The 26,069-nt window shown below is 44.4% G+C and overlaps 1 protein-coding gene across 13 annotated transcripts in view; it reads left to right on the top strand.

Annotated features, from left to right (window-relative positions):
* Positions 1 to 6,636: 6,636 nt before the first annotated feature.
* Positions 6,637 to 26,069, top strand: part of GRAMD1B (GRAM domain containing 1B) — a 226,093-nt gene continuing 206,660 nt past the window's right edge. For 4 of the 13 annotated variants that reach the window (XM_034754542.1, XM_034754543.1, XM_034754544.1 and 1 more), the window contains exon 1: positions 6,637 to 7,206. The gene's annotated coding sequence lies outside the window, so the exon portion shown is untranslated. The remainder of the gene's footprint in view (positions 7,207 to 26,069) is intronic. The other 9 variants (XM_034754533.1, XM_034754538.1, XM_034754534.1 and 6 more) reach the window with 7 other exon arrangements.

Raw genomic sequence — 26,069 nt, 5'->3', positions numbered from 1 at the left:
CAGCCCAGCCAGGATGCTGAGCACGTCTTTCCAGCTAGGTTTTAAAAAGTAGGAAGGCAATGACCCTGCCCCCTCCGGTGCTTATGCTCATAATATAGGGTGACAGAAAAGAGAGTATGGAGCTGAATCCATCAACCCTGCAAGAGGAAATGGTGTGGGCTATTAAGAAAATGAAGGCTGGGTAAGCAGCAGGGGTAGAGAATATGCCTGCAGAATTGTTAAAAGCAATTTAACAATTGGTCTTATTGGAAAATTTTTAATGATGTACAGAGGACTAGAAATTGGCTGGAGGACTAGATGAAGGGAATTTACTGCATTCTGTTATATCATACCATCGCCCTGATGTCACACGGGAGCAAAGTTCTGCTCTGAGTAGGAGTGGTATGGAGAGCCCTAGTAGTAGGGGACAACCAGCAGGAGGTGGATGGGTAGTGTGTGGCAGATCAGTGGAAGATGAGCTGTTGAGTGCTTGAAGTTAGTGATGGATGGTGAAGACTTCTGAAAATTCTGCTATGATGTCACCAATATTCAGATGTGAATAAATGCATTTACTTACCTACTTAGGGAACAAAAGGCTATGTGTGGTTTACTGTGTCGTCCTGTTTTCCAGCTGCCTCATTCAACACCAGAAGTTGCTAGATTTCTATTGGGGTTTGTTGCTGGCTATAAAATAACCCATTTTTTCCCCTCTGATGGTATTCCTTATTGGTAGGATTCCCCTCCAAATTACTGGGGTGGGGAGGAGAATGCCCTGTTGCATTTCCTATTGGGATGAACAAGCCAAACTGCATCTGCCTTCAGGATTTTCTGGCCTTCTTGTAGATCAGTGGTTCCCAAACTTTAACAACCTGTGAACCCCTTTCACTAAAATGTCAAGTCTCGTGAACCCCCTCCTAAAAATGAATATTTCCAGGGATTTTCTCCTTTACCTGAGTATGAAATATAAAATTTGTTTTTATGACATGCTTATTACACACTATGAATTATTAATTATTATTTATAATTAAATTTTTATTACATTATGAAAACGGCAACACTCTTGCAAAATCTCACTTCCATAGCTTGTATCACTTTGAATAAGCCTGTTATGAGACAAGGCTCCTATGTTTCATCAAGGAGTATCAGATGTGAAACAGCATAAAGGTATTTAAGAAGCCAACTCAAAGAGTTCCTCCTACATAAGCATTCAGGTCTTGAGTAGTCCGGGCAAACAATGCACATTACAACAAAGCTTAAACTTGTTCTTCATAATAATTTTAAAAACAATACTACCTGCCTATTTAATTTTAAAAACAGCAAAAAATATCCACCTCCCTTTCCATTTCTTATAAGGAGTCTTGAAGTTTAAATCTCCTCAGTGTGATAGATATGCTTGCTTTGATCTGCTTAGCTCTTGGAAGTCCAGGGGCTCCAGGCTGCTGACCCCGTGCTGTCTGGGGTCCCTAGGAACAGTTCTGTCTGCCATTAGAGAATTTTTCCCCGAGAACCCCCGGTAACATTTCGTGAACCACCTGGGGTTCACGAACCCCAGTTTGGGAACCACTGTTGTAGACAGCTAAATGAATAAGGGCCTCCTCCTCTCCATCCCTCCCATTTAATTTCAGCACTTGGAATTGTAAAACATGAGCCACAGAGGGATTCCTGGCTGGGAAAAAGCCGGTTACAGTTGTGAATGATTTAGATCTCATTGTACAATGCTTCGTTCCCAGCTGCTTTCCCTTCTCAGTTTGGGACAGAAATGAACACATGGTTTTAACACATGATTGTGTGTGAATGAAGCAAAAACACAGGATGATTGCAGGAGGCTGCACATCCAGCATAAAATGAACAAAGGACTAGAAGCCAGGAACCCTTGAATTCTAATTTCAGCTGTGCCATTGATTGAGTGTAAGGGCCTTGGGAAAGCCACTAATCTCTCTGTGCCTTGATTTGCCCCATCTATAAAACTGGTATGATATTTATCTGCCTCAGTGGTTTTGTGAGAACTGTCTTAGTGCTTTGCAAATGTAGAGCTCTGTAGAACTGCTAAATATAACTATTAGAATTTACTTGCATGGTGATAGCTGGCTTTTTGCCTGCCTGGGAAATAGTGTTATGTTACCCATTTGAACCTCTCTAGCTACTGTTCTTGAGTCAGAAATAGAACATCTGCTGGCAAAAATGAGTTGCAGATTCTTAGTGGACAACCTTTTTTTGGAGGTAATGATTAGACAACTATCTTTCACAAACTGCATTACCTTCCTTTCTAGCTGAGCTCCATCAACCCTTTCTCTCCCTTGATAATGGTACCTCTACTGCAACCCCCTCGGTGTCCTCATGGGGCTTTGAGATCAAATTCCCATGCTGCACAAAGAATGGATTAACTTTCTGCTAATTTTCTTATGTGGGAAATAAAATTGTACTGCTGGCTACATCTGTCAAGCTCCTCTGTTCTTGGGGATGTCTATATGAGAATTAGAAGAGAAAATGAGCAAAAAATGGTCTCCGGTTTCATGGCAAGTATTATCATTAGGGTGTCCGCACTCTGCTCCTATCGAACTTCCCTCTGTTAAGTCTTTCTCATGCTCTCTCTCCATTCTAGGAAAGTTACTGTCTCATTCCCACCAGGCACAGCGAACACTGTTTAGTTTTGTTGGCTCAGATATTTGTATCCATGCCGTTTCAATCCAATGGCTTCAACGTCAGGAGTGCTGCTCTGGGAACCTAAGGTAATGCCCGATGAACTCGATTTCTAAATAGGGCAGTTTTTGTTTCTCCGCGGATTCACTCCCTGGTTTCAACTGTCTAAGATATGGGTAACATATTAACATCATCTACGGAAGTGTACTTAACATACCCACCTCCTGACAACTTTAGCTGTATGTATAACTCCAGTCATTGGCATGACTCAAATGGAATCATGACCTGTATGGTGTATCTAGGTATTTATAATGCACCCATCACGTGTTATCTGTGTGCAGTGATATGGGCAGTACTCTGCACTGAAAGATTATGTGAGTGTGCAGGGAGATGGGAGGGGAAGAACATTTTGTGGTATTGGGGGATCCTTTTGAAGGAACAGACCCCCATTTCCATAATTTTTTCACTGTTGATCTCTGAAGGTCTGTCATCCGCGTTTTATCCTCTGCCCACTTCTCACCCTTCCGGGCTAGTGCTGCAGCCACCAGACAGTGCTAAGTCCCTTCTGCACCCAGTAATGACACACTCTGATTGACCGGGGGGACCATAGATGAGGAAAAGGTGACCCTCCTGTCCTTTCAGAGGTGAAATACACTGGGTTCCCTTTTCTAGCAGGATACAGAACTTTTTCATTGGACTTACCCTGAGACTCCCCATTGGGAATGGCTGTATGTGGGGAGGCTTGTTTCAAGGGCAGAGAGGACAGAGGAGGTAGGAGGACTGCTAAAGAAGTGTAATAGATTTATTTATATTTTACCTGATGTCAGCCACATCTGAAGTAACGTTTCTCTGACCATAGTCAATTTGTGGTGCACTCACTTTGATTCTGAAAGTAAATGTTCCTGGGGTAATGTGTGGAGCTTTTTATTTCAGAGGTGACATTAAATCATCAGACCTTACGGCCAAAATACCAAGGCATGGCTTTATGTAAACTATGTCCCTATAAATACAGAGGAAAGAAGAGTCTAATGTTTAAAGTTTGCCTCTTCCCATGCCAGCAGCCCTGTGGGCAGACAGGAGCTGCTGGTGAGCGCACTAATTGGGGGAGAAATAGTGAATTCAGTCTTGGCTAGGTTTTATTTTTATCCCATGTTGCAAGCTAGTGCCTTCCCGGCAGACGCAGAATAATCAGGTACTGATTTCTGGGGAACTTTGGAGTCTCTGAAGATGTTTACTCCTCTTATAGCTAGCTCATTCAGGCAGGGGGAAACTGATATGGAAAAATCCAGTGACTAGCAGTGTGTGGCAGCAAAGTGTTGGTCATCCTTTCGACAAAGGAAAGGGGGCTGAAGGAAAGCAATAATGGCATAGTGATCTCACTGTTGTGTCATGTGCAGGCAAAGAACTACTGCTAGTCAACACAGAATGGATAATGCTATTGATGCTTTGTCCTCTTCATGGCTGTCTTTCAGACAATGAGCTCAACGAGCGTTACAAATATTTATTAATGAAGGAAACTTTGCAAAACTTCTTTGAGTTAAGTAGTAGCCTGCACACGTCACAGAAAGAGGTTGACACTTGTCTAAGGCTGGATTTCACAGTGACTCAGTGGCAGACTTGGGAAGAGAACCTAGGAGTCCTGGCTCCACACCTCCCTGCTCTAATCCTGTTAAGGACGAGGTGACCTTAGCTTTCATCTAATACTCTCATGAGTAGATCTGATAGGAAGGGTGTGACGGTTTGGGGAATCTATGTACAATGTATGAATTCTGATTGATGTTTTTTATATATATATTTATAGCTCTAATCCACAGAGAATATTAAATCAGCCATTTGCTAATAGGGACAATGTCATGTACATTACACCCCAGATGTAGGATATAGGAGAAGTAAAAAGTCAATTTCCTGCCATACATGACACTTTGTGATGATGAAAAATTGGAGAAAAAATAAGGAATTCCAGATGTTTAATGCACAATCTAAAAATGATTCTGGAAGTTAGAGGAAAACATGTGTAGCTTTACTTCAGTAATGGCGGAGATGCTAGATTTCAGAATAGCAGCCGTGTTAGTCTGTATCTGCAAAAAGAACAGGAGTACTTGTGGCACCGAAGAAGTGGGCTGTAGTCCACGAAAGCTTATGCTCTAATAAATTTGTTAGTCTCTAAGGTGCCACAAGTACTCCTGTTCTTTTTGGAGATGCTAGAAACACTAATTAGAGACAGACTATTTTATCTGCTGTTCCTAGTTGCTTAAGAACTGTCAGAGCTCCATTTAAAAATTGTATGGGGATTGTCAGGGTACATTACTTGTCCTATGATGTCTTTCACAGTGTTGTTTGAAGATCAGCTTATGGGAAGGCCAGCTCTAACATAATGGAAAGAGATCTACTGGCACAAGCAGGGATATATTTTCCTGCAAGTAGGCCCTATCTAGCTAGCTATCCATCCTAGGTACTTCTCTGGCTCCCATTACTGGAGAATCTGAGCATCTTACAATCTTCACAACACCCTTGTGAAGTAGAAACAGGGAAGCACTATTATCCTCATTTAATATATAGCCTGCCTGTGCCTCAGTTTCCTAAGTGACTTGCCCAGAGTCACACAAGGAATCTGTGGTAGAGCAGAGACTTGAACCCTGGGTTTCCCAAGCTTTAGGTTAGTGCCCTGATCACTGGACTGTCCTCCTTCTTAGGCCTTCATGCTCAGACCCAGTCTTATTCTTAGTAAGTTAAATATTTTGACTTTTATAGAGGGCAAACCTCATAGCAAAATTTAGTTAAAATATCAGTCTAGGATACTGATTCCCTTTGTGGTGGGAAAATATTTAATATTTCAATACCTGAGTGTGACAGGGTTGTGCTGAAAAATGTGGTTGAGAAGTTGGTTAAAAATAATAGTCTTCAAATGGGAAATGTGCAAAGATCTTCACCTGTGAGAGACAGGGATGGGAAACAATCTGTTCCTGTTTCTCAGCGTCAGAGCAGAGAAAGTGTGCAGTTGTAGATATGGCTCTTTTGATGCTGGGTTTATTAGAACCACACTGATGCCAGATGTCAGCCTTTTCTTCTTAGGAAGTGGGCACCAGTGAGATTTCTGGAAGCTGTGGCTGAGGATGTGAACCTCGTTCCTCTCTCAGCATTGAGCTCAGCAGTTCTGACGCGAAGGGGATGTTGTGGGGTTTGGGTTGAGGGCAGAGTAAGAGGAAGGGTTATCAATAAACATCTGTCGTTCTAAATCTATCTGGAACAAATAGCAGCATCAAGCCTCTAAAAACCCCATGATCTTTGGCAAACACCCACCAAACCAATAATTAGTGTTGCAGTGGCACTTAATGACCCCAACCAGACTGGAGCCTTCTTCAGCCAGGTGCTGTACAGACCTATGATAAAGGACAGATCCAGACTGCTGAGAATTTCAAAATTGGCTGGAGTATTATGCAGCCAATTTAAAATTAATGCGAATCTGGTGTCCCAATCCCCCAGGAAGCTTTTGCAAATCACAGCCCACAATCTATAAATTAAGGCAAAGTGCAACAGGAGGGTAAACAAACAGATGGAGTGATTGGTGACGGAGGACAGGATAGCAGGAATATGAGCTTGTTTTTGCTGACACTAAGTGAGCACAATTTGTAGGTGAGGAGATGGCTTTATGCTGAAAAAAAACATAGAACTCCCATTAACCTGCTCTATCTCTGTACCTGCCTATCTCCTTTATTTCACCCATCTCCGTACCATCTAAGCACTCTTCTCATGTACCCATCATCTATCACCAACCTTTCATTACTTGCAAGCAATAAACACTTAATCCCCCAAATTAGTACATTCTGGCAGCAAATAAGAAAAACCCGAACCTTCCCGAACCAATCTGTTAAATGAAGCAAATGTTGTAAACACCTGAACGACTCCATAACTGGCTTCAACCACCTCCTCCTTCCCACCCGCACCCCAGAGTGCTAGATATAAATGATTCAGCTTTGTTAAACAGCACTGTTCAAATAATAGCCTCTCATTCAGATGGCATCAGCTTTTGCTATAAGTTTGCACGGCAGAGCTGTTTAAAAAAACCACCACAAGTCTTTGCCTGATTCCTTTAAAATCTCTCTTTATTTTCTTAGGTTACATTACAAACCCCCCACATCATCTGGAAGAGGAGATTTCCAGCGAGCTGCGCTGAGAGGATGCATTGGGAAGCACAGGGGAATGAAGACCTCCTTAAGAAAGAGGAGCTCCTGCCCGACAGCCAGCTGAGGGTTAACAAAATGAACAGCTCTTGTGCGGGCAGAGTATGTTCTTGGCAGTGAGCGGTGGTCTGTGTTACAGTATGTGAGAGCAGGAGTGTGGAGCAGCTCATTTCCATTCACCAGCTGGCAGGTTGCGCTTAAATCTCAGGATCCAGTGTCTGGCTGCAGCGAAGCATCCCCCTCCTCGCCACGCCAAACCTCATCTCTTCCTCTGGATGGGGGTCCTCTCCTCTTCGCGGAGCGGGATTTGACTCGGGGATGCTGCCGTGAGGAGTTCACATCTGCAGCTTTGACAGGACTTCCCCCGACTGTCTGAATGAATGAATGCCTTTCAGAGCAGAACCAGGTAAAACACTCAGCATTACTTTCAGATTCTTCCAGTCAGCCTCCTGAAAACAGGATGGGCCAAATACAGTCCTGGTGTAACTCTGCTGCAGTCAGTGGGTTTGACACCAGGGATTGGATTTGCTCCATTGTCATGACACCAGGCAGATAACTCGCCAGGTTGGTCTCTTAACATGAGAAAAGTATAGCTCGTTTTGGTGGTAACCTGTAACACTGTGTCCTGGTGGAGGTCTATTGCCTTATACACTGTACATATGGATCATCAAAGTTACAGCAAGTGACTAGTAAAACTATTAACATGGACTGTAGAAAAGGTTGTGATGGGAAAGGTCTGCTTGTATTTTTGGAGGGGCTTGGAGGTTCTTCTCACTGCTCTGATGTACAGTGTTAGGTGTCCTTGTGATAGGCCCCCTGTTAACATGCTACACAACACAATGATGGAACATGTATGTGAGTGTACATGGAATGTGCTACATTTTCATACCAGCGTATCTCCTAAGACAGCCTATTTTGCAGAGCTCTTGAACGCTGCAAAACACTTTCTCCATCTCTTTGCTTGAATTTAAAAATCAAGCTTTCCTCCCTGGTGCTTGTCCCTTTTTTTTGTGTTTCTCGTTTTGTGCAGTTTTGCTCACAGAACACAAATATTCAGATTGGAGATTCAGGTATTTGCCTTGGAAGTGCTATGCTTAGTATGGTATGGGACACCACTTGATGCAGCAGGGCGATCAGTTAACCACTCTCTCTCACTGGAGCCTGAACTCAGAAGCAAGGAACAAGACATAAAACAAGCTGACCACCCCTTTCATAGCTAGTTCTGTGCATACATATGCCATTGCTTTGCATTTTTGCCTGTGATGAGATCAAGAAATTAAACTAGTAAATAACAATGATCTTCTTGTATTTTATGACAAGGTATACCATTTAACACAGCAGGTGAACAGGGTTCTCAAACCTCATGCCAGTACCCTGACACAGAGGCAGTTAAATAAGCAAGGATGTGAGCAGATATTCATTATTCTGTATGAATGGGACAAAAGGAGACTAAATTTAAACACTGCACCCAGAAGATAAAATTTACAGCAGTCTAATTTTACTAGGAATGATGCCTTTGGTAAAGGCCTATATGGCCCAGAAAAACATAGGTTAATGTATTCTGAAATCCCTAAGCCTGCTGGTTGAAATTTTCTGAATTTCAGTGTTTTGACAACAGGAAGAAATATAGATTAACCTTCCACAAAATGTTTCCTGTTTTCAACCAGTTTATAAGGCTAGCAAGAAAAATGTCAAATTTTGAAGTTTTGATGAAAATTTTTAATGAAATTTCAAATTCTGAAAGAAAAAAGCTGAAAAATTGACTAATATTTTTATGAAATGTTCTGTTTTTTTCTCTTCTCCCTGAATAGCCTCCACTCCCTCAGAGATTCCATGGATGCTTCAAACCTTGCTCCTGATTATAAGAATTGCAGTCACCCAGTCAGAGCAGGGAGAAGATCCATGTGACTTTTGTGACTAATCATGTCTAACCTACTCATCTTATATTTGATCTATCAAGTACTAAATATTTTCACCAAACAATTTTCAAATAATCCATAAATTAAAAAACAAACAAAACAAAAACAAAAACACTTCCCAAAATAAATACAAATAAAAATCATGGCGTTAATAAGAGGAAATCATGACTGTAATGTTAACCTCCTGTGATTATTAACATTTCCCAAACAGAAAGAGGCTAAATTCAGCAGGTAAATGATTCTTGTGAAATTATTTGCTCCACTCTTTAATATTTTATATACTATATATAAACAGAATGGCTGTTCAGATATGTGTCTCATTTTAACGGAAACAAAACAAAGTTTTCAAGAGTTTAGATATATGGTTCCTCATTCTTTTTTTGGTCATATTTCTTACAGATACAGATGGATAAAACAGGGGCTTGTGGATTTGGTCTTGCCAAACCCAGGAGTGATTTAGGTCTGGGGTCTATTTATTCTTATCTATTTATTCCTTTCCTGCACTGCAAAATTCAGGACAAGGAATGCGGTGGTTGAGTGGTTTCATTTTTGGCCCAGCCATAGAAAGAACATGCTCCTTTCTCTTCAATATTGATTTCCTCTATAAATATACAAATTTCTCCACCATTAGAATTAGTTGGTAATTTCAGTCCACTCCCAGGAGCTGAGAGGGCAGGTAGGATCAAGGGATCTTAATTGGCTTATAAGCGGCAGAAGGAAGTACAATTAATAATACCTAGCTCTTAGGAAGTCGTTTTCATCAGTTGATCGCAAAGCCCTTCTCAATCTTTAATGCAGAGCACCACATAATGGATGATCCCTAAAAGAACATGCGGGTGTCAGGGAGACACCCTGTTCAGATTCATTCCAGTCCTGCGTGAAATCATCATGCCTCAGATCCTACTACTTGTCTGATCAAAGCATCCCTTAGTGCTGCAGTTCCCTGGCTGTGTCATCTGTGTTCAATGGGAAGCGGGCTGGTCACATAGGTTTGGATCTTTTCCTTGTGGCCAGCTGCTGACTTTCACTAAAAGGCAGCTGAAAATGCTTTTCCCAGTACATTTCCATGTAAGCATTCACAGTAGCTGCCTCTGGTTCATGCTGTGATCATGAAGGGAGAGGAGATATTCTGCATAATCGTGACTGGGAGGGGAGGTGTCCACAGGACAATCTCGCTATTAAGAGGTGGTCCTTGCTATGGAAAACTTTGAGAATCCCTTCCTTAGCTCATAGCATCAATGCCAGGAGCAACATGTTCTGCTATCAACACTCATGGTGGCTAGATGGTGTCCTGGCTGCTGGACGGAGAGAGGATGTTAGCACAGTTCTCAGGGAGAAGGGAGTTACTGTGGGTCAGTGAGCTAAGAGGAGATGGGGGGAAGTACATACAGCAGCAGTGAGATAACCTAGGCAAATATTGCAAAAAGCATTTTCTAGGAATATTGGTTCAAATTGTAAACAAATTAATTTAGACTGTCTGTTCCTGTGAGCGGTCTAACTTTTGGGAGCATTTGTGGAAATGGAGAAATTTAAGCAAATGCTGGGGATAATCCTTAGAAAAATACATTTAAGAAGAATTACTGTCCATAAGGCCTCACAAAGGAAAAGGAAAGCTGATTGTGTACATCCAGTCAAGGAACAGAAACATACTGTGACTTGGATGACCAATCACAAAGCTCAAATGTAGGGTTACCATATTTTGAGTGTCCAAAAAGAGGACACTCCATGGGGCTCCGGCCCCGCCCCAGCCCTGCCCCCGCCTCCCGCCCCAACTCCACCCCTTCCCTAAAGTCCCCGCCCCAACTCCGCCCCCTCCCCTGCTTCCCGTGAACATTTGATTCGCGGGAAGCCTGAAGCAGGCAGCAGGTAAGCTGGGGGGGGAGGGCGCGGCCCAGTCTAGCCCCCCCAACCGAGCGGCTCCCTCTGGCCCCGGCGTCTCCAGCCTGGCTTGGCTCGGGCCCTGGGGTGCTGGCCCCGGGCCAGCCCCCGGCCGAGCACCCCCGGCCCGGCCCAGCACCACCGGCCCTGCACCTCTGGGCCCAGCCCGGCCCCCGGCCTAGCACCCCCGGCCCCGCATGTCCCTATTTTCCCGGACATGTTTGGCTTTTTGGGATTTCCCCCCAAACGGGGATTTGAGGCCCAAAAAGCCGGACATGTCCAGGAAAATCCGGACGTATGGTAACCCTACTCAAATGTCCACAGTGAGCTGCTTATTAATGAGCTACAGAGCTAAAAATTATTTAAGAACATAAGAACGGCCATACTGGGTCAGACCACAGGTCCATCTAGCCCAATATCCTGTCTTCTGACAGTGGCCAATGCCAGGTGCTCCAGAGGGAATGAACAGAACAGGTGATCATCAAGTGATCCATCCCCTGTCACCCATTCCCAGCTTCTGGCAAACAGAGGCTAGGGCAGGGTGTGCAAACTACGGCCCGCGAGCTGCATCCAGCCTGTCAGACGTTTTAATCCGGCTCTCAAGCTCCTGTTGGGAGCGAGGTCAGGGGCTTGCCACGCTCCGTGCGTGCCATGGCTCCACACAGCTCTGAGAAGCAGTGGCATGTCCCCTCTCCAGCTCCTATGCATAGGGGCAGCCAGGGGGCTCTGCATGCTGCGGCTAATGAGAGTTGCAGGGGTGACGGCTGAGGATTGGGCAGTGTGAAGAGCCGTCTGGCTGCGCTTCCGCGTAGGAGCCAGAGGGGACATGCCACTGCTTCTGGCAGCTGTTTGAGGTAAGCGCTGCCTGGAGCCTGCACCCCTGACCACCTCCCCAGCTGGAGCCCTCACACACCCCCTCGCCCCAACCCCCTGCCCCAGCCCTGATCCCCCTCCCACCCTCCGAACCCCTCGGTCCCAGCCAGGAGCACCCTCCTGCACCCCAAACCCCTCCTCCCCAGCCACACTCCAGAGCCCACACCCCCAGCCGGAGAACCTCCCCAACCCCCATTTTGTGAGCATTCATGGCGCGCCATACAATTTCCCTACCCAGATATGGCCCTCAGGCCAAAAAGTTTGCCCACCCCTCGGCTAGGGACACCATCCCTGTCCATCTTGGCTAATAGCCATTGATGGACCTATCCTCTATGAACTTATCTACTTCTTTTGTGTAGAAAGTAGTCTGTGCAAGCTGCCATAAGGCAGATCATGCATTAATCAAACAGAAAAAGAGGCAGAACTTATCAAATTATTTGTTACATTTTGTTTGTCTCCATCTCTAGTATACAACTAGCAAGAGCCTTGAAGAAACTCCATCAGAGGCTGATATCTATAATAAATGCCACCATCCCCAGCAGGAAATGCATTGTCTTGAGTGCACTTGGAAGGATGCAAAACCTGATTAATTTGTAGGGAATGTTTTCTAGTGTATATTTGGTCAGACTTTATGCCAAGATTATATTTATAAAATATAAAGGGTTAATAATTGACTATGGACCAGTAGCTGTTATAAGCATGTTAGAGACATGTTACAGTTGGTTATAAGCATGTCAGTGGAAGATATAGAGGGCTTTAAGCCATGACTATAAGGAACCTATCGAGCTATTGGACTCCAACATCTATAATAGTTAACCATTAATAAATGACTAATAGATGTTTTAATAAACTCTTTATGAACCATTTATAAATGTGCCCTTAACATTAATTATGACGGTATATTCTATCCCACTGCTGTTGTGGATGGGGGCTCTTCGCCAAGCTTATGTATTGTCTCTGTTCTTTAACTGAATCCGGATTACCTTGATCATGGGAACCAATTTGTGGTGCACAGTGTGCGGGAATCTTTGGGTTTTAGTTTAAAAGAGTCTAGTGTGAGCAGTAGGATAAAACTGCCATGGAGAAAGGCAGTCTAAAAAGACAGATAATTCTGTGCTCAGTCTTGCACTGCCTGAAGGGCATTGTTATAGCTACACACGCACACGGTGTGTTTGAGTTCCTTAGATGAAAAGATGTATAAATGGAAAGTATTATTGGATTCCATCACCCCTGCTTACATGCACTGACACCCTGCAGGAGTCGCACTTGAATGCATGTGGTCATGCATCACCCTTCTGTGCATCCTTCCACATGCACAGTCTTGTGCATATTGCTCTTCCGTGTGTGTCGCAGACTGAGTACACCTTTCCCTCCCCCCATGCACTGTTACATCATGCTTGTTCATGTCATCTATGCGTGCACTCATATGCTCGCTGTGTGTATTGCGCCTTCCCATAGTCAAGACATACAGCAGTGCCTGTCACATGGCCTTGTTTAAGGTCTTGTCAGCTCTTCTGGTCCAAACACCTGCTGTCATAGGATTAAGCTGTACACCAGTTTGTTCTTAAACATTTTCTTCCCCTTGGATACTGGTAAAGGACTCTTCCTGAGAGCACTGTTTGTTTATTTTTACAGTCACTTTAAAAGCTCATTGAATGCAAATAAGGGAAGGCAGTTCTTCACCAGTTCTTCACACCTTCTCTTGCATGGCCATAACCCAAATTGGCTTTTTTTTTTTTTTTTTTTTTTTTTTGAAATGAACGTTGTCAGTCCTGTAGTCTCTGAGACCAGCTACTTTTCTCCTGGTATGTAAACAACATCAGACACTAGGCACACCAAATTGGCAAAGAATCAAGTAGGAAATTGACTTTAGGCGCATGACCAGTAACTTGTTTATTATGCACATCTGCTGAACCTCATCACACTCAGTATCTTGAATTAACGTGAAACTAAGTATATTCTTGAGCTTACATCTGCTGACGTGAACTGGAGCCTGGGCATTCTCTTCACTGGAAGCAGAATCAGGCCCTATAGTTTTACATGTCAGAACATGATCATTAGGCTCTATATTTTAAATAAGTATTTAAAGGTATTTAATGTGGAAGGATGGGATCTGGTGGTTAGGGCACTGGTTTAGGACTTGGGAGACTTGGATTCAAGTCACTGCTCTGCCATAAATTTCCTGTGTGCCACTGGGCAAATCACTTAGTCTCTCTGACCCTCAGTTTCCCATCTGTCAAGTGGGGATTAAAGCACTGCCCTGTCTCACAGGGGCATTGTGATGATAAATACATAAAAGATTGTGAGTTGCTCAAACACCGTGGTAATGGGGACCATAGAAATACCTTCGGTAATGGGTAGACTGGAATGGTTATTGCCTCAGACTAGCACTATAATCCCCCCCTTTCCTCTCTTGGGCATTTCACCCTTCCTTTAGTGTTGATACTTCTAGCAATATGATGTCTCTTCTCTTTCTTGTGGAAGCCTGATAGATTCTTCCCACTTAAGATCACCAGTGGCTGACTCAAATGTTTGGTCTTGATCCACAGTTTTTTGTTTTGGACTGGCTGCTGTGTCCTTCAGTTATCACTTCACCATGCTTTGGATTGAAGGTGCTATATGACAAAGAATGCAGTGCAGAAAATCATTTCATGCACACCGAATGTTACAGCGTAACAATGTTACAGGGGTGTATTGCTGTGCAACTTGCACACAGTACGTCACTGTCATGGTTTCTGCTGTGGTGTTGTCACCCTTTCACCCCAGTTCTGTAGTCTCTAAATATTGGCCCACATTACAGTGCATCACATTTCCACAGCTGTGCAATAACTAATAATGTTATGCTTCCACACTGCAGCTGACCATCACATAATCCTTGTGCAGAGTTTCACCATTATTGCACTGCTATGCTGTAGATGATCACCAGTATGTACTCATGTTGGTGTCTCCCCATTATGCACTCACAGCACGGGTATTATTATTACACTGTCCCACTGTACTGTTGAACAGCACTGTGGCATATCTGATTCCTGCTGATCACTGGCGTGTTCTCTGTTGTCGACCAGTAGTGTTTCACTTCTGTTTCCTGGATGTATCGTACAGGCCCTTGCGTATCCCAGTCTTCCTAACCCCTTCTCTCTCCTAGCCCTTGGAGTTTAGCAGGATTCCTGACAAGGAATCAGGCATTTAAACAGACAATAAAAATACACAGAGCTCTAATAATAAAGATTAAAAAATAGCAAGAGTTTTGGAAAGGTGTGGGGATATAAAGACTTATGCTCCAGGGCATAAGCCAACCTCTACTCATGGAGGTCAGGAGGTAATTTTGCCTGTGCACAGGTTATTCCATAACTGCATAATTCAGGGCTTCTTGCACCATTCTTTGAAGTAGCTGGTGCTAGCCATGATGAAGACCGTTCTGGACAAGACGGACAATTGGTCTGATGCAGTCTGGCAATTCTTACTGTTCCTGTTCTGTCTGTGCATCTCAGATGGATATACTTCAATATAACACATGCACCTGGCTCCTGGGCAATCCTCCCCCATTGTTCTTTTTTTCTTCCCTTGGAGAGCGATGGGTCACTTAGTGCCACTTGTTTCCTACATGTGCTGCATTAGAGGGACGGGCGAATGGAAATGCCATTGTGAGATGCATATCTGATACGACTCCAACCGTCTTCCACCCCTGATACACCCTGAGGGAGAAGCTAATACAAAAGAACAAGCTGTCTTTTTTCCTTTTGATGTGACACTTGTTATTGTGACATATGACACAGTAGAAAGGCCAGAGACCCGCTAGCTGTGAGAACCTTACTGCCCTATTCTCCCCTTAAGCAATGCAGGAGCACGTTCCCAAAAGAATTATCAACCTGATCTGACAGGCCTGGTTTCCAAGCTAATTGTATAAAATGTGGGACAGAACATGTATGGGAAAGGGACACTTTTTCTTTAATACCTTAAGCCTGTCCTCTACAATTGAACTGTCCAGGTGGCTCAGAACCTGAAGTAGCTGGGGCCCATTGGAGGAATATTTACTCTGGGTGACAGTGAACACAGCTGGATGGGGAAGTGAAACCAAAAGTCCTGTGTGCAAGTTCAGGCTGCAATGCTGATTAAATCTGAGATAAATGTGGAGCCCTCCATTCCTCCCCCTCAACTCCCTCTACATTTCCATTTTGAACAGGGTCATTTGCAGAAACCATGCCTATTTTGCAGAACCAGGTGACTGCAGTTTAACCACATGTTTTTTCCATTCCAGTTCCCCTTTCAGGAATCAGTGGCATTTTTTTTAAAAGCAATTTTTATCTGAAAGGCTGCAGCAGGGCTCATGTTATGAAAGGAACTGGTGTCACTGCAAGCCTGGAATCCAGACTTTCATTTGATGATGGCATGGAAAGATTTGCCTCTGGAACTGTCTGTTAAATTTCCTTTATTAGCTCTATGGTGGGGAGACAAGAGATGAAAAGTAGCGTCAAACATTTAGAGACAACCTGCTTTAGAATTAAAAATTCATCAGTGAACAGCCTTGGAGTGTTGCTATGATTAAGAGTAAAAAAGCACAAAGTTCAGCTAATGATCCGTAGGTCAGCTGAGACAGACTCTAAGAGAGAGACTTTCCTTCAGGGGTTCATACAACCTTTCACCTAAATGATTCTTGACCTTTCCTCTTGTATGTCCTGAGTAAATTTCAAGCAGGGGCTTGGTGAAGAAGCGAAGAGCAAGGACTGCACTGAAAGGTGAAGGGGAGAGACAGATAAAGGAAAAGACAAGAACAGACTAATGGAGGGAGATTGAGGGAAAGTAATAACTTAGATTGTAAGCTCTTTGGGGCAGGGGACCATCTCTTTGTTCTGTTTGTACAGCACCTAGCACTGCACACTGGGGTAACTCGAGTTCCTAGGTGCTACCCCTGTACAAATGATAATTGCACCCAAGAGGTTGAAAGTGTTACAGAGGAGCAGGCAAGAGGAAAACAGAGAAAGGCGGATGAAAAGCAAGCAGAGATGGAGGAGACAGAAACAGGAGTTGGGAGGGAAAACAGAGATGAGGACAGAAAGTAAGGAGTATGGTAGGTGGAAGAGGATGACCTTGACTTTGGATTCTTTGGAGTGTTTTTCTTCTTTGCATCTTGTGCCTTAAGTGGTAATAGCAGAGATTAAGTGAGCTGGAGCCATAACAGACACAGCCTGCCTTATCTCTAGGCTGTCTCGTTTAAATGACTGAGCATATTCATTAGTTAGCTGGATCTATTTTTACATATTTGCAAAACTTAATTTAAATAAATGACCTTGCATAAAGACATATTCATCAGGATTGCACACGCACCCACCCACACATCCAACCCTGGAAGGGTGGAGCGCTAAGAGAACAGACCTCAATTAAATGTAAAGTATCCCAAGGTTTCTGTCACCAGTGAGCATTCATATGGAATAAGAGTTTTAAACAGGGATCTTTATTGCATCCTGAAAAGGGCTTTCATTGTATGGCAGAGAAGTCTGCTGAATTCCGTTTCCTTTGAGGTATAGTAAGATTGCTTAAAATGTTCTGCTTCTCTGTAGGTTAGTACAAACTGGCTTTGCCGAAGGGCCGGTCTTCATATGAAATTATTCTGGAATAAGAGTGTCCATGCATGGAGTTATTCAGGAATAGCTACTGCACTTGAAATTCACACCCTATCTTAACCCAAATTAACTTTCAAGAGTAAATGAGCCGTAGGTGGCTGGTCCGTATGTGTCCAAGACATGCCTGTGTTGCAGCCATGCGTGTGTGTGCTGAGCAGCAGAGTAAAGACAGTTTATTTTCTAGGAGAGGCCAGTAGGTTTCAGGATATCTATGTCATCCATGCTGGTGGCTGTGTGCCCTACTCCTGCTGGCCCCCACCCCCTGACGAGGTAGACATGCTTGTGTGTGTGAGTTGTGCAGCGAGAGGCGCTGCATCTCTTCGGCACAAACACACTCCACAGTGCACATGGCACAGCGAGGTGGCAGTGGCCAGCAGCAATGGGTCACACGCAGCAGGGCCGGCTCCAGGCACCAGCTTGTCAAGCAGGTGCTTGGGGCGCCCGCTCCGGACAGGGGCGGCACGTCCAGCTATTCGGTGGCAATTCGGCGGACGGTCCCTCACTCCGCCTCGGAGCGAAGGATCTCCCGCTGAATTGCTGCTGCAGATCGCAATTTCGATCGCGGCTTTTTTTTTTTGGCTGTTTGGGGCGGCCAAAACCCTGGAGCCAGCCCTGCACGCAGTCACCCTCACGCCAACTCTGCTAAGTGTGAGGAGGGAGACAGCTGACCGGTTGTTTTCAAGCCTGACTGTTGTAGTCGGATCCTGTCCGTTTCAGGTCTGATTACAGGGATCTAGGTCACCATCAAGCTCCCATGATAATGTAGGTGAGGTTCCCTTCTTCCTAACCCCACTCAGCTGGTGAGTGCAATCTGCTTTGTATTGGTTGCATTTGCAGTATGAGGTGCAATTGTCAAGCTATTTATGCATCTTGTTTGTAGGGGAGTGCTGTGTGCAGCACGTTTGCATGCCATTTTGTGTAGCATGTGTCTGGGACAATGGTGTACAGCTAATATTTTATCATGTAGTATGTCTCCCCTTCACAATTCAGGATCAAGCAGGACTGCTGGGGTGAGGGGGCAAAGGGGGAGGAGGGTTTGCCCCAGGCCCCAGCTTGAACAGGCCCCTGAACTGAGTGGAGTTGCGATGTGGCCCATGTGGTCACAGCACCACTCAGGTTTGCCCCAGCCGCCCTTCTGTCACGACGGACCGACGGTCAGCCAGGCCAACCCTGAATGGCACTGAGCTCCGATGTGCCAGGTCGCAATGCCACTCACTGAATTTTGGCCTAGCGGCCCCTCTGTCATGGCAACCAGGTTGCAGCTCCCAGCCCCGTGGGACAGGAGCCAACCCACCAATGCAAAGTGAGTTCAGTGTGGGCTCGCTCTTCAACCTCATGGTGAGGGTGAGGGGGGCTCAATTTCAGATTTTGCACTAGGCCCCCGCCCCAAATCTTTGTGTGGCCTTGGAATCAAGCCCAGTATGTAGTGCAGGTAGAGTTGCTTGTCTTGTGACATTGCAGAGTTTTTAACTGTTTTGGTACTGCATGGGGTGTTTGACATCACAGTGTGTGGCATATTGATGTGGAATAACCATGTGTTTTGTGTAACGGTGCTCATGCATGGCAGGGCTGCATATACTGCAGGCTGATGAACAGTTAAGTTGGGCATCAGCAGCCGCGTGGGTATATCATTAGCTTCACCTTCTAGGCCCTGATACTGTGAAGAGGGATATCAGCAATGCTAAAAATAGGAGCTGTGTGCCCAGTGAACAGATTCCACAAGAAGAGAAACAACCAAGCTTTTACTCGGGTCAGAATATTTTTCTCCTAATGCTACTGCAAGGGAATCTAAAACACTGACACATACACACAGAGGAAATTCTTCCAAGTGATGGAAGCTGCAGACTCATTCCCTGTATGCTCAGAGAGATGAGTAAATAGAGGATTTATAGGCAAACAGAAAGAGAAGGCAGCCAAATCTATTTTTAACACCTGGCCCGTGTGTGTCTGCTGCCTGCTCCCTTCCTCCACTGGATTTCAGTTTCAGTCCAATCAGCTGCCCTGGCTTTGAAGTCAGAGCACCTTTCATCGTGCTCTGACAAAGCTCTACATTTCTGCTATGTTTGCCTGCTAGGTTCAAAGCCATTTAGAGTTTTAGGAGCAGGTCTGCAAACTCTGATTCCAGGAAAGAAACCAGAGACCCTGCTAGGGTTAGTCTTGATAAAGCAGTTGCCATTCAATAATAATACTTGGCCCTTGCAGCATCTTTCATCTGATGATCTCAAAGCATTTTACAAAAGTGGGCATGTATTATTCCCATTTACAATAGGGAAATTGACGCACAGAGAGAAAAGTGTTTTTGTCCAATGTCACACAGATGGTAAATGGCAAAGCTGGGAATAGAACCCAGGAATCCTCACACCCACTCTACTGCTCTAATCATTAGACCAAGGGGTCGTGTCAGATGTGTTCATGAAGTGACCCCTGTTAATGTTCCACCCCAACTAACCATGGGAGAGACCAAATCTGGCAATACTAACAAGACTGCAAAAGAAGACCTAGAAACAGATGTAGACATAAATGGCCCCTCTCAGGGTCTCAGTCAAAAATGGCACTTAATTGTCAGTTTCAGTGTGGAGGGATTCTCTACAGAGAAGGCTGACATTCTGTCCAGCATGAATGCAGACATCAAGTGCTTTTTAGAGACAGTAGCACCCATCGTCTCTGGCAGTCATATCACTGTGAACATCAAAAGCAGCACCTACGACAGCACAGAAGACTGGTGAAAAACACTGCTGTGAAACACCATGGTACAATGAAACTCATGGTTTAACTCAAATAAAAGTAGATTCTGTTTACAAACTACCAAATGAACAGTTTGTATGGCCATCTGACTTCCCCTGCCAGAAGAATCCTGCTTTGTTATAGGCGACTTTAACAGTCGCAATGCTATATGGTGATTCCCCGAGAAAGACAACAGTGGGGAAGAAGTTGAGAAGTGGAATGCAACAAAAACTTGAACTTGCTCTACAACTCCAAGGGCAAACGTACCTTCAAAGGGCATGATCAAACAAGAGGCACAGCCTTGACCTAGCCTTTGTTACCTCTGGGGGGGGAAAAACCCACCTGTTTGACTTCGATCCCTTCAATGAAGAAATCATTGGGCTTGCTGAAAGGCTTATGAGAGAGACTGGAAAGGAGCTGCAAGACTGTTCTTCTTAGGCTAGGTCTACACTACGGGGGGGAGGGGGGGGGAGGGGAGGGTCGACCTAAGATACGCAACTTCAGTTATGTGAATAGCGTAGCTGAAGTTGCGTATTTTAGGTTGACTTACCTGGCTGTGAGGATGGCAGCGAGTCGATCGCTGCCACGCCGCCATCGACTCCGCTTCCGCCTCTTGCCGCGGTGGATTTCCGGAATCGACAGCAGAGCCATCGGGGATCGATTTTATCACGTCTTCACTAGACGCGATAAGTCGATCCCCAATAGATTGATTGCTACCCACCGATCCGGTGGGTAGTGAAGACGTGCCCACAGTGTATGCCCAAGGTGCTCAGGTGGCACGTGACCAGGATTCATCACCGAATTTGGTCAAGTGGTTGGATCATTAGCTTCCCCAGCTTGGCCGGGTACTGACAGGGAGTGCGACATGAATGCTGATCCATGCCTGACGGTTGAAGGGAGTTGATTGGAAAAAACCAACTTGTGCCATAATAACAAAAAAGCATGGGTCACCACCGGAATGGACCACAACCAAAGTGCATCACAGCAATGTCTCCCAACCCAGTCCTAAATGGTAAACCAGCCCACAGAGCAAAACACAGAATGAAACAAATCAAGCAGGAACTTGGCTCATTCCTCAGACAGCGAAGTGCACAATGAGCTGATCAGCACTGAGAAGCTGACAATAGCCATGAAAATCCTGAAATGTGGAAAGGCAGGTGGACTCGATGGTATACCTAATTAACTATTACTACACTTTGGGATGAGAGCACAGAAGTGGCTGCTTGACTTCTTTAACTCTTGCATGGAGACAATGCAGAAACTGAGGTTGTAGAGGCAAGCCAAAGTGGTTGCCCAAGTCAAACACATAAAGACCCTAACTCTGCAAAATCTTACTGCCCGATATCCTTACTCTACTCAACCTGCAAGCTATATGAGCAAATGATAATGCGTAGGAAAGCTCCATTTGTAGAAGTCAGCTGACTGATGACAAGTTGCTTCCACCCAGGACATTCATGCTGTGGCCAGTTGCAAACTTAACTCGGTATATAAATGATGGCTTCGAAATCTTCAAAATTACTGGGGCTGTGTTTGTTGATTTATTGGCTACTTATAACACTGAACTACCATGCGCTTTTGCTGAAATTGGCCAGAACTCTGAGAAATAGCAAGATGATCTAAGTCATCTCCTCCCTGCTAGAGAACTGATGTTTTTTTCAAGACAGATGGTCAGAAAAGTCAACCGTATATTCAACGGAATGGACTACCCCAAGGTTCAGTGCTATCACCCTTGCTGGCTGTTGTCTCCACAAATGACCAGTTGGAATTCCCCAACACATAAAGAATCATTTTTGCAGATGATCTTTGCATCGTCGCCTAGCTGGAAAGATTTGAGGACATTGAGCACATTCTAACTGGCTCCCTGAGTATACTTGGATAATTGTATCACAAGGGGCTCCTGAATGCCAGCCCTTGCAAGACACAAGTGTGCGCCTTTCACCTGAAACACCGTCAGGCCAAGTGAAAACTCCAGATGTAATGAGATGGTACAATCTTTGAGCACTACGAACATCTGGTATAGCTCAGGGTCAGATTAGAACAAACACTGACTTTCAAAGAGCACATCATGAAGCTGAAAAAGAAAGTGAACTCCAGGTATAGTGTACTCCAGAAACTGGCCAACACAAAATGGAGAGTTTGACCCCAAATGCCCCTAGCAACCAGTTTCTCCCTTTGTTACTCAGTAGTGGAGTGCTGGGCCCCAGTTCAGTCACACTCGAGCCATGCACGCAGACTTGATATTGAACTCAATCAATCCTGCAGGATCATCATGAACCACACTTTTGCGATTCTGCCTCCTGGGGACTGCACCACCCTCAGTGAGGCGGTGCAGTAAAAAGGAGAGAAAAGAACTGGTGCATGATCCAAGATACCCCTTGCATGGACATGGTCCACCACCCAAGAGGCTGAATTCTAGAAAGAGCTTTGCCTCAAACTACCGCTGTGGAAGGCTTCAGAGTAACAAAATGATGGTAAATATCAATGATCTTGGAGAACCTGGTTCCTTCAGAACAACTCCTGCCAGACACTTGACCTTGAACAAAAATACTGGTGTACCCTAAGTCAAGGGAGAGCTGAAGTGGCAAAGGCCAGTGACAATCTGATCAAGTAGAAACTGAGGAATGACCCCCAAATGTGAACATGGAGAGGCTAGGAAAACACATGAACATTGCTTGATGCAGTGCACCCTGTCAACATCCTGTACTCATGAGGGACTGTTTGAGATAAGTGACAATACCAGGTCTTGAATGCAGTTTTGGAGCAGCAAGCTATGATGATCACCATTAGACCATCTCAGTGATGGGATGTATTTGCTATTACAGATCCCAACAGCTTCCCATCAAAATGCTCCACTTTCTCATTCTTAGGAGATTGTTCTCTCATTTTTGTAGAATTAAAAGGTTTGGACCATTGGAAACGAATCGCTAACACATTTGAGGCACCTCCATCCATTGCTAACTTCACCGCCACCACCGTCACTTCTTCAAAGCAAAATAACCTAATGGGAACAGAGTTATGTTCCCAGTTTGCAGTGTGTGCACTTTTATTTATACCCCCCTTCAGGTCATGTCTACTGTTGGGTCCTCAAGGAAGCAGGGAGCCTTGTGTTTCAGTGCATTGCTTTGATTAAAAAATTACAACAAGAACGTACTTGACAAACTGAACTTAGTTTCTCACTTGCAGTCGCTAAACTCTGTCTCCTTGTCTGTCTCTAGCCTGGTTCCTCTTTCCTCTGCATTTATTAGATACATGCAGTGTCCACAAGATGACACTGTGCCACATCTGTGCTAGAGAATTGAATTGCTGGGAACCAAACAGATGGCATTGCAACAGTGCAGGGCATCTGTATTATCTAGCCTGCTTTTGAGTGGATTTTACTGCTGTTTTACCCCATGGACTCTAGTCTATGGTTAGGAATTGCACTGCGTTCTTAGTTACCTTTTCCAGTGATGCCAGCAGAGCATCCTGTGTAAGTGGTGTAAGAGGGATTTCCAGAGGCCTTCTGCAAACCCAAGGGGGTTGTGGGGTGAGGAGTCAAATTCCCACGGATGGTCAGCCATTTTGATGGCATTGTTATGTTGTGGGGGTTGGGCAAAACCTCATTGAAACTGGTAGGCATAATTGCTACCCTTTATTCAAGATAAACGTAAGAAATGATCAAACTCCTTTATAGAAGCAGATAACAGAAACCATCACCCAGAACATGGGCACGTGGCAAGCTTCGAGTAGAAGCTCAACTGTGTGGCCCAAGGGGTTTTCCTTTGTCTGATATAGCAAGCACAGGGGCTGAGGCATTGATTGGTGGAGCTGTGTGTGAAAAAGAAGCAGGAGAAACACCGAGGACACAGAGAAGGAGCAAAGAAGCCGCAGACACAACCAGAGAAGCGCCGGTAGCATGACACTAGGAAAAAAAGCGAATAGAGCTTTTGGGTAAAGTGCAGCCAGAAAGAGGCTTGGGATGTTGAACAAAGAAGTTATCGCCTGTTGTTTGAGTCCTCTGTGATCAGGGAAGCGGAACTTGGCATACTCTTTGTAAATAAACAGGATTACATCAATCAGTTTCTCCTCCTATAAAAAACAACCCACTAGACACCTCCGCCCAAATTGGCTAACTGCTTGGATTAAAAAGGGGTAACAGTCTTTTTTTAAATTGGAGGTTGCAGGTGCGCCATCAGAGCTGTTACTTTGCTCTGTCAGACAAATTTCTTTCGAAAATCTTGAAAAGGAATCACTAAACATCTCAGATGCCTTAGGGGAGATGATGGAGAAAGCATGGCGGTAGGTGTGGAGTGGCAGAGACTAACGGCTGGAGTCAATGGCTCTGTGTGCTACTTCAAGATGGGTCTAAGTAGGTGGATCATTGCGTTTGCAACAGGACCACGACTACAGACAGGTGAAGCTGAGTAGCTCAGGGGAACCTGAGTGGAGCAATAGTGGCTGAGGAACCTCAGAATGAGTGAGGAGACCTATTCTGTAGCTCAGCGGAATCTGGCCCTGACACTTTGCAGATCTTACACTTCCATACAACTTTGCTCATACATCTTGCCAGAAAACTAGTGTTTTTTTCCCAAGTACATTTAGTCTAATATGACTTGATAACCACATTGCCTGATAATATACCACTGATAACTACAGCATATGATCTTGAACTCATCTTGGGACAATATTCAGGGACCTTAGAATAAAGGACAGCCTTGAATACAGACAAAAAACAAAGTGGGGAAGGAGTTGCCAGGGAGAGGTGGTGGGATGGACAGCTCGTATGAACTAGCAGTGTTTGGATTGGCAGTAACATAGCTCAAAGACTCCAAGAATATTCTGAAGGCTTTTACTAGCAATGAGTAGATTAATTTGCCAGAAATAAAATCCAACCCAAATCCTCCTCCAAACTTAAATTGATTCAAACTTTTTTGAATCTCTCACAAAAAAAAGTTTGGATAACATTTTCCCCCTCCCCCCCTTCTGTCATTAATTTAATTTTCATGGAGGCCTCTGCACATCCTAGTTCCAGCCAGGAATGGAAACAGAATACTGAAATGCTGTAAGAAAAGCTGCTGCCATTGCATTCCTGACCTGATCAAATGCAGGAAGGACAGGAAATCTCTCATGACAGAGCCTGTTTGCATCAGGTTTCCAGCCCAGCATAAAGAAGTTCAGATGCTTTGAAAAAAAATGTCCAAAGTTTTTGGTGCACTAATGCACTAACCCATACATATTCAAGTTAATTCATTGCTAGATTGTACCCAACATAATATGAATTGCAACATGTTTTGTTGTTTTTTTTAAATCAGAAGGCTCATCTTAACCTCCCCCAAATTGTATGTGTAGGGGACTGATAGGTAGCTCTGCCTATTGTTGAAACCACAGGACTGGCAGGGATGATATTTGAGATCTCAGTTATCACTAACTTTCCCACTATGTAATCTTGGGCAAGGCCCTTCCCCTCTGCTCTGTCTTCCCTAGCTGTAAAATGGGAACAACTCCTACCTAAATCACGGGCATGTTATTGGAGTTTAACTTATTAATGGTTCTAACCCAGGGTATTGGATGGAAAGAGCAACAGGAGTCCTTAATATTAGCATATGGGAACTTTTTGTTAGATCAGTGTTAAACTCATTGGATCAGTTCTCAGGGACTTGTGAAAACTAGAGCTGATTGGGAATTTTTTGATAAATTGTTTTTCAGCCCCCCCCCCCTCCCCAAAAGGCCAATTGATCGTTTTTTGTTTTATTTTCGCCTTTCCTCTTCATGATAGAAAAAATCAATAGAGAACATTAGTCTCTAGTCTGCTCTGCACATCTCTGCTTCCTGGCCTTTGTCGGAGTAAGTGCAGAGATCCAGGCTTGTAAATGATCAAAATCTAAATCAAGTTTTTTGATGTATGTGAAACAATTTTTTAAATTTTTCTTTTGGTTTGTGAATATTTTCAAAACTTTGACTTGCTATCCCAATTTGAGATGTGGTAAAATAAAGGTCAAACTCTCTCTAAAATATTCATGGGTCAGAAAACCATTTCCTATTCAGCTCTGGTACAGATCTTTTCTGGGAGATGTCTAGAATATGGATCATGTCCCTTTAAAATTTGGGTTTGTTCAGCAAACTTGCTGAGTTCTGTGCACTTTCCGCTGCCAAATCGTAAGCCCAGGCTTGCTGAAAGGGTAGCCCAGGTTCAGGAATCACCGGTTTAGAGGTGGTTATGACAACAGCTGAGTTTTCCAGTGCATTTAAATGTTTAAATTACCTGTTTAGCTGAC

This window comes from Trachemys scripta, chromosome 21, assembly GCF_013100865.1.
Source record: "Trachemys scripta elegans isolate TJP31775 chromosome 21, CAS_Tse_1.0, whole genome shotgun sequence".
Classification (NCBI taxonomy): Eukaryota; Metazoa; Chordata; order Testudines; family Emydidae; genus Trachemys; species Trachemys scripta.
The sequence above is the reverse complement of the archived record's forward strand: the minus strand, read 5'-3'. Positions and strand labels throughout refer to the sequence as shown.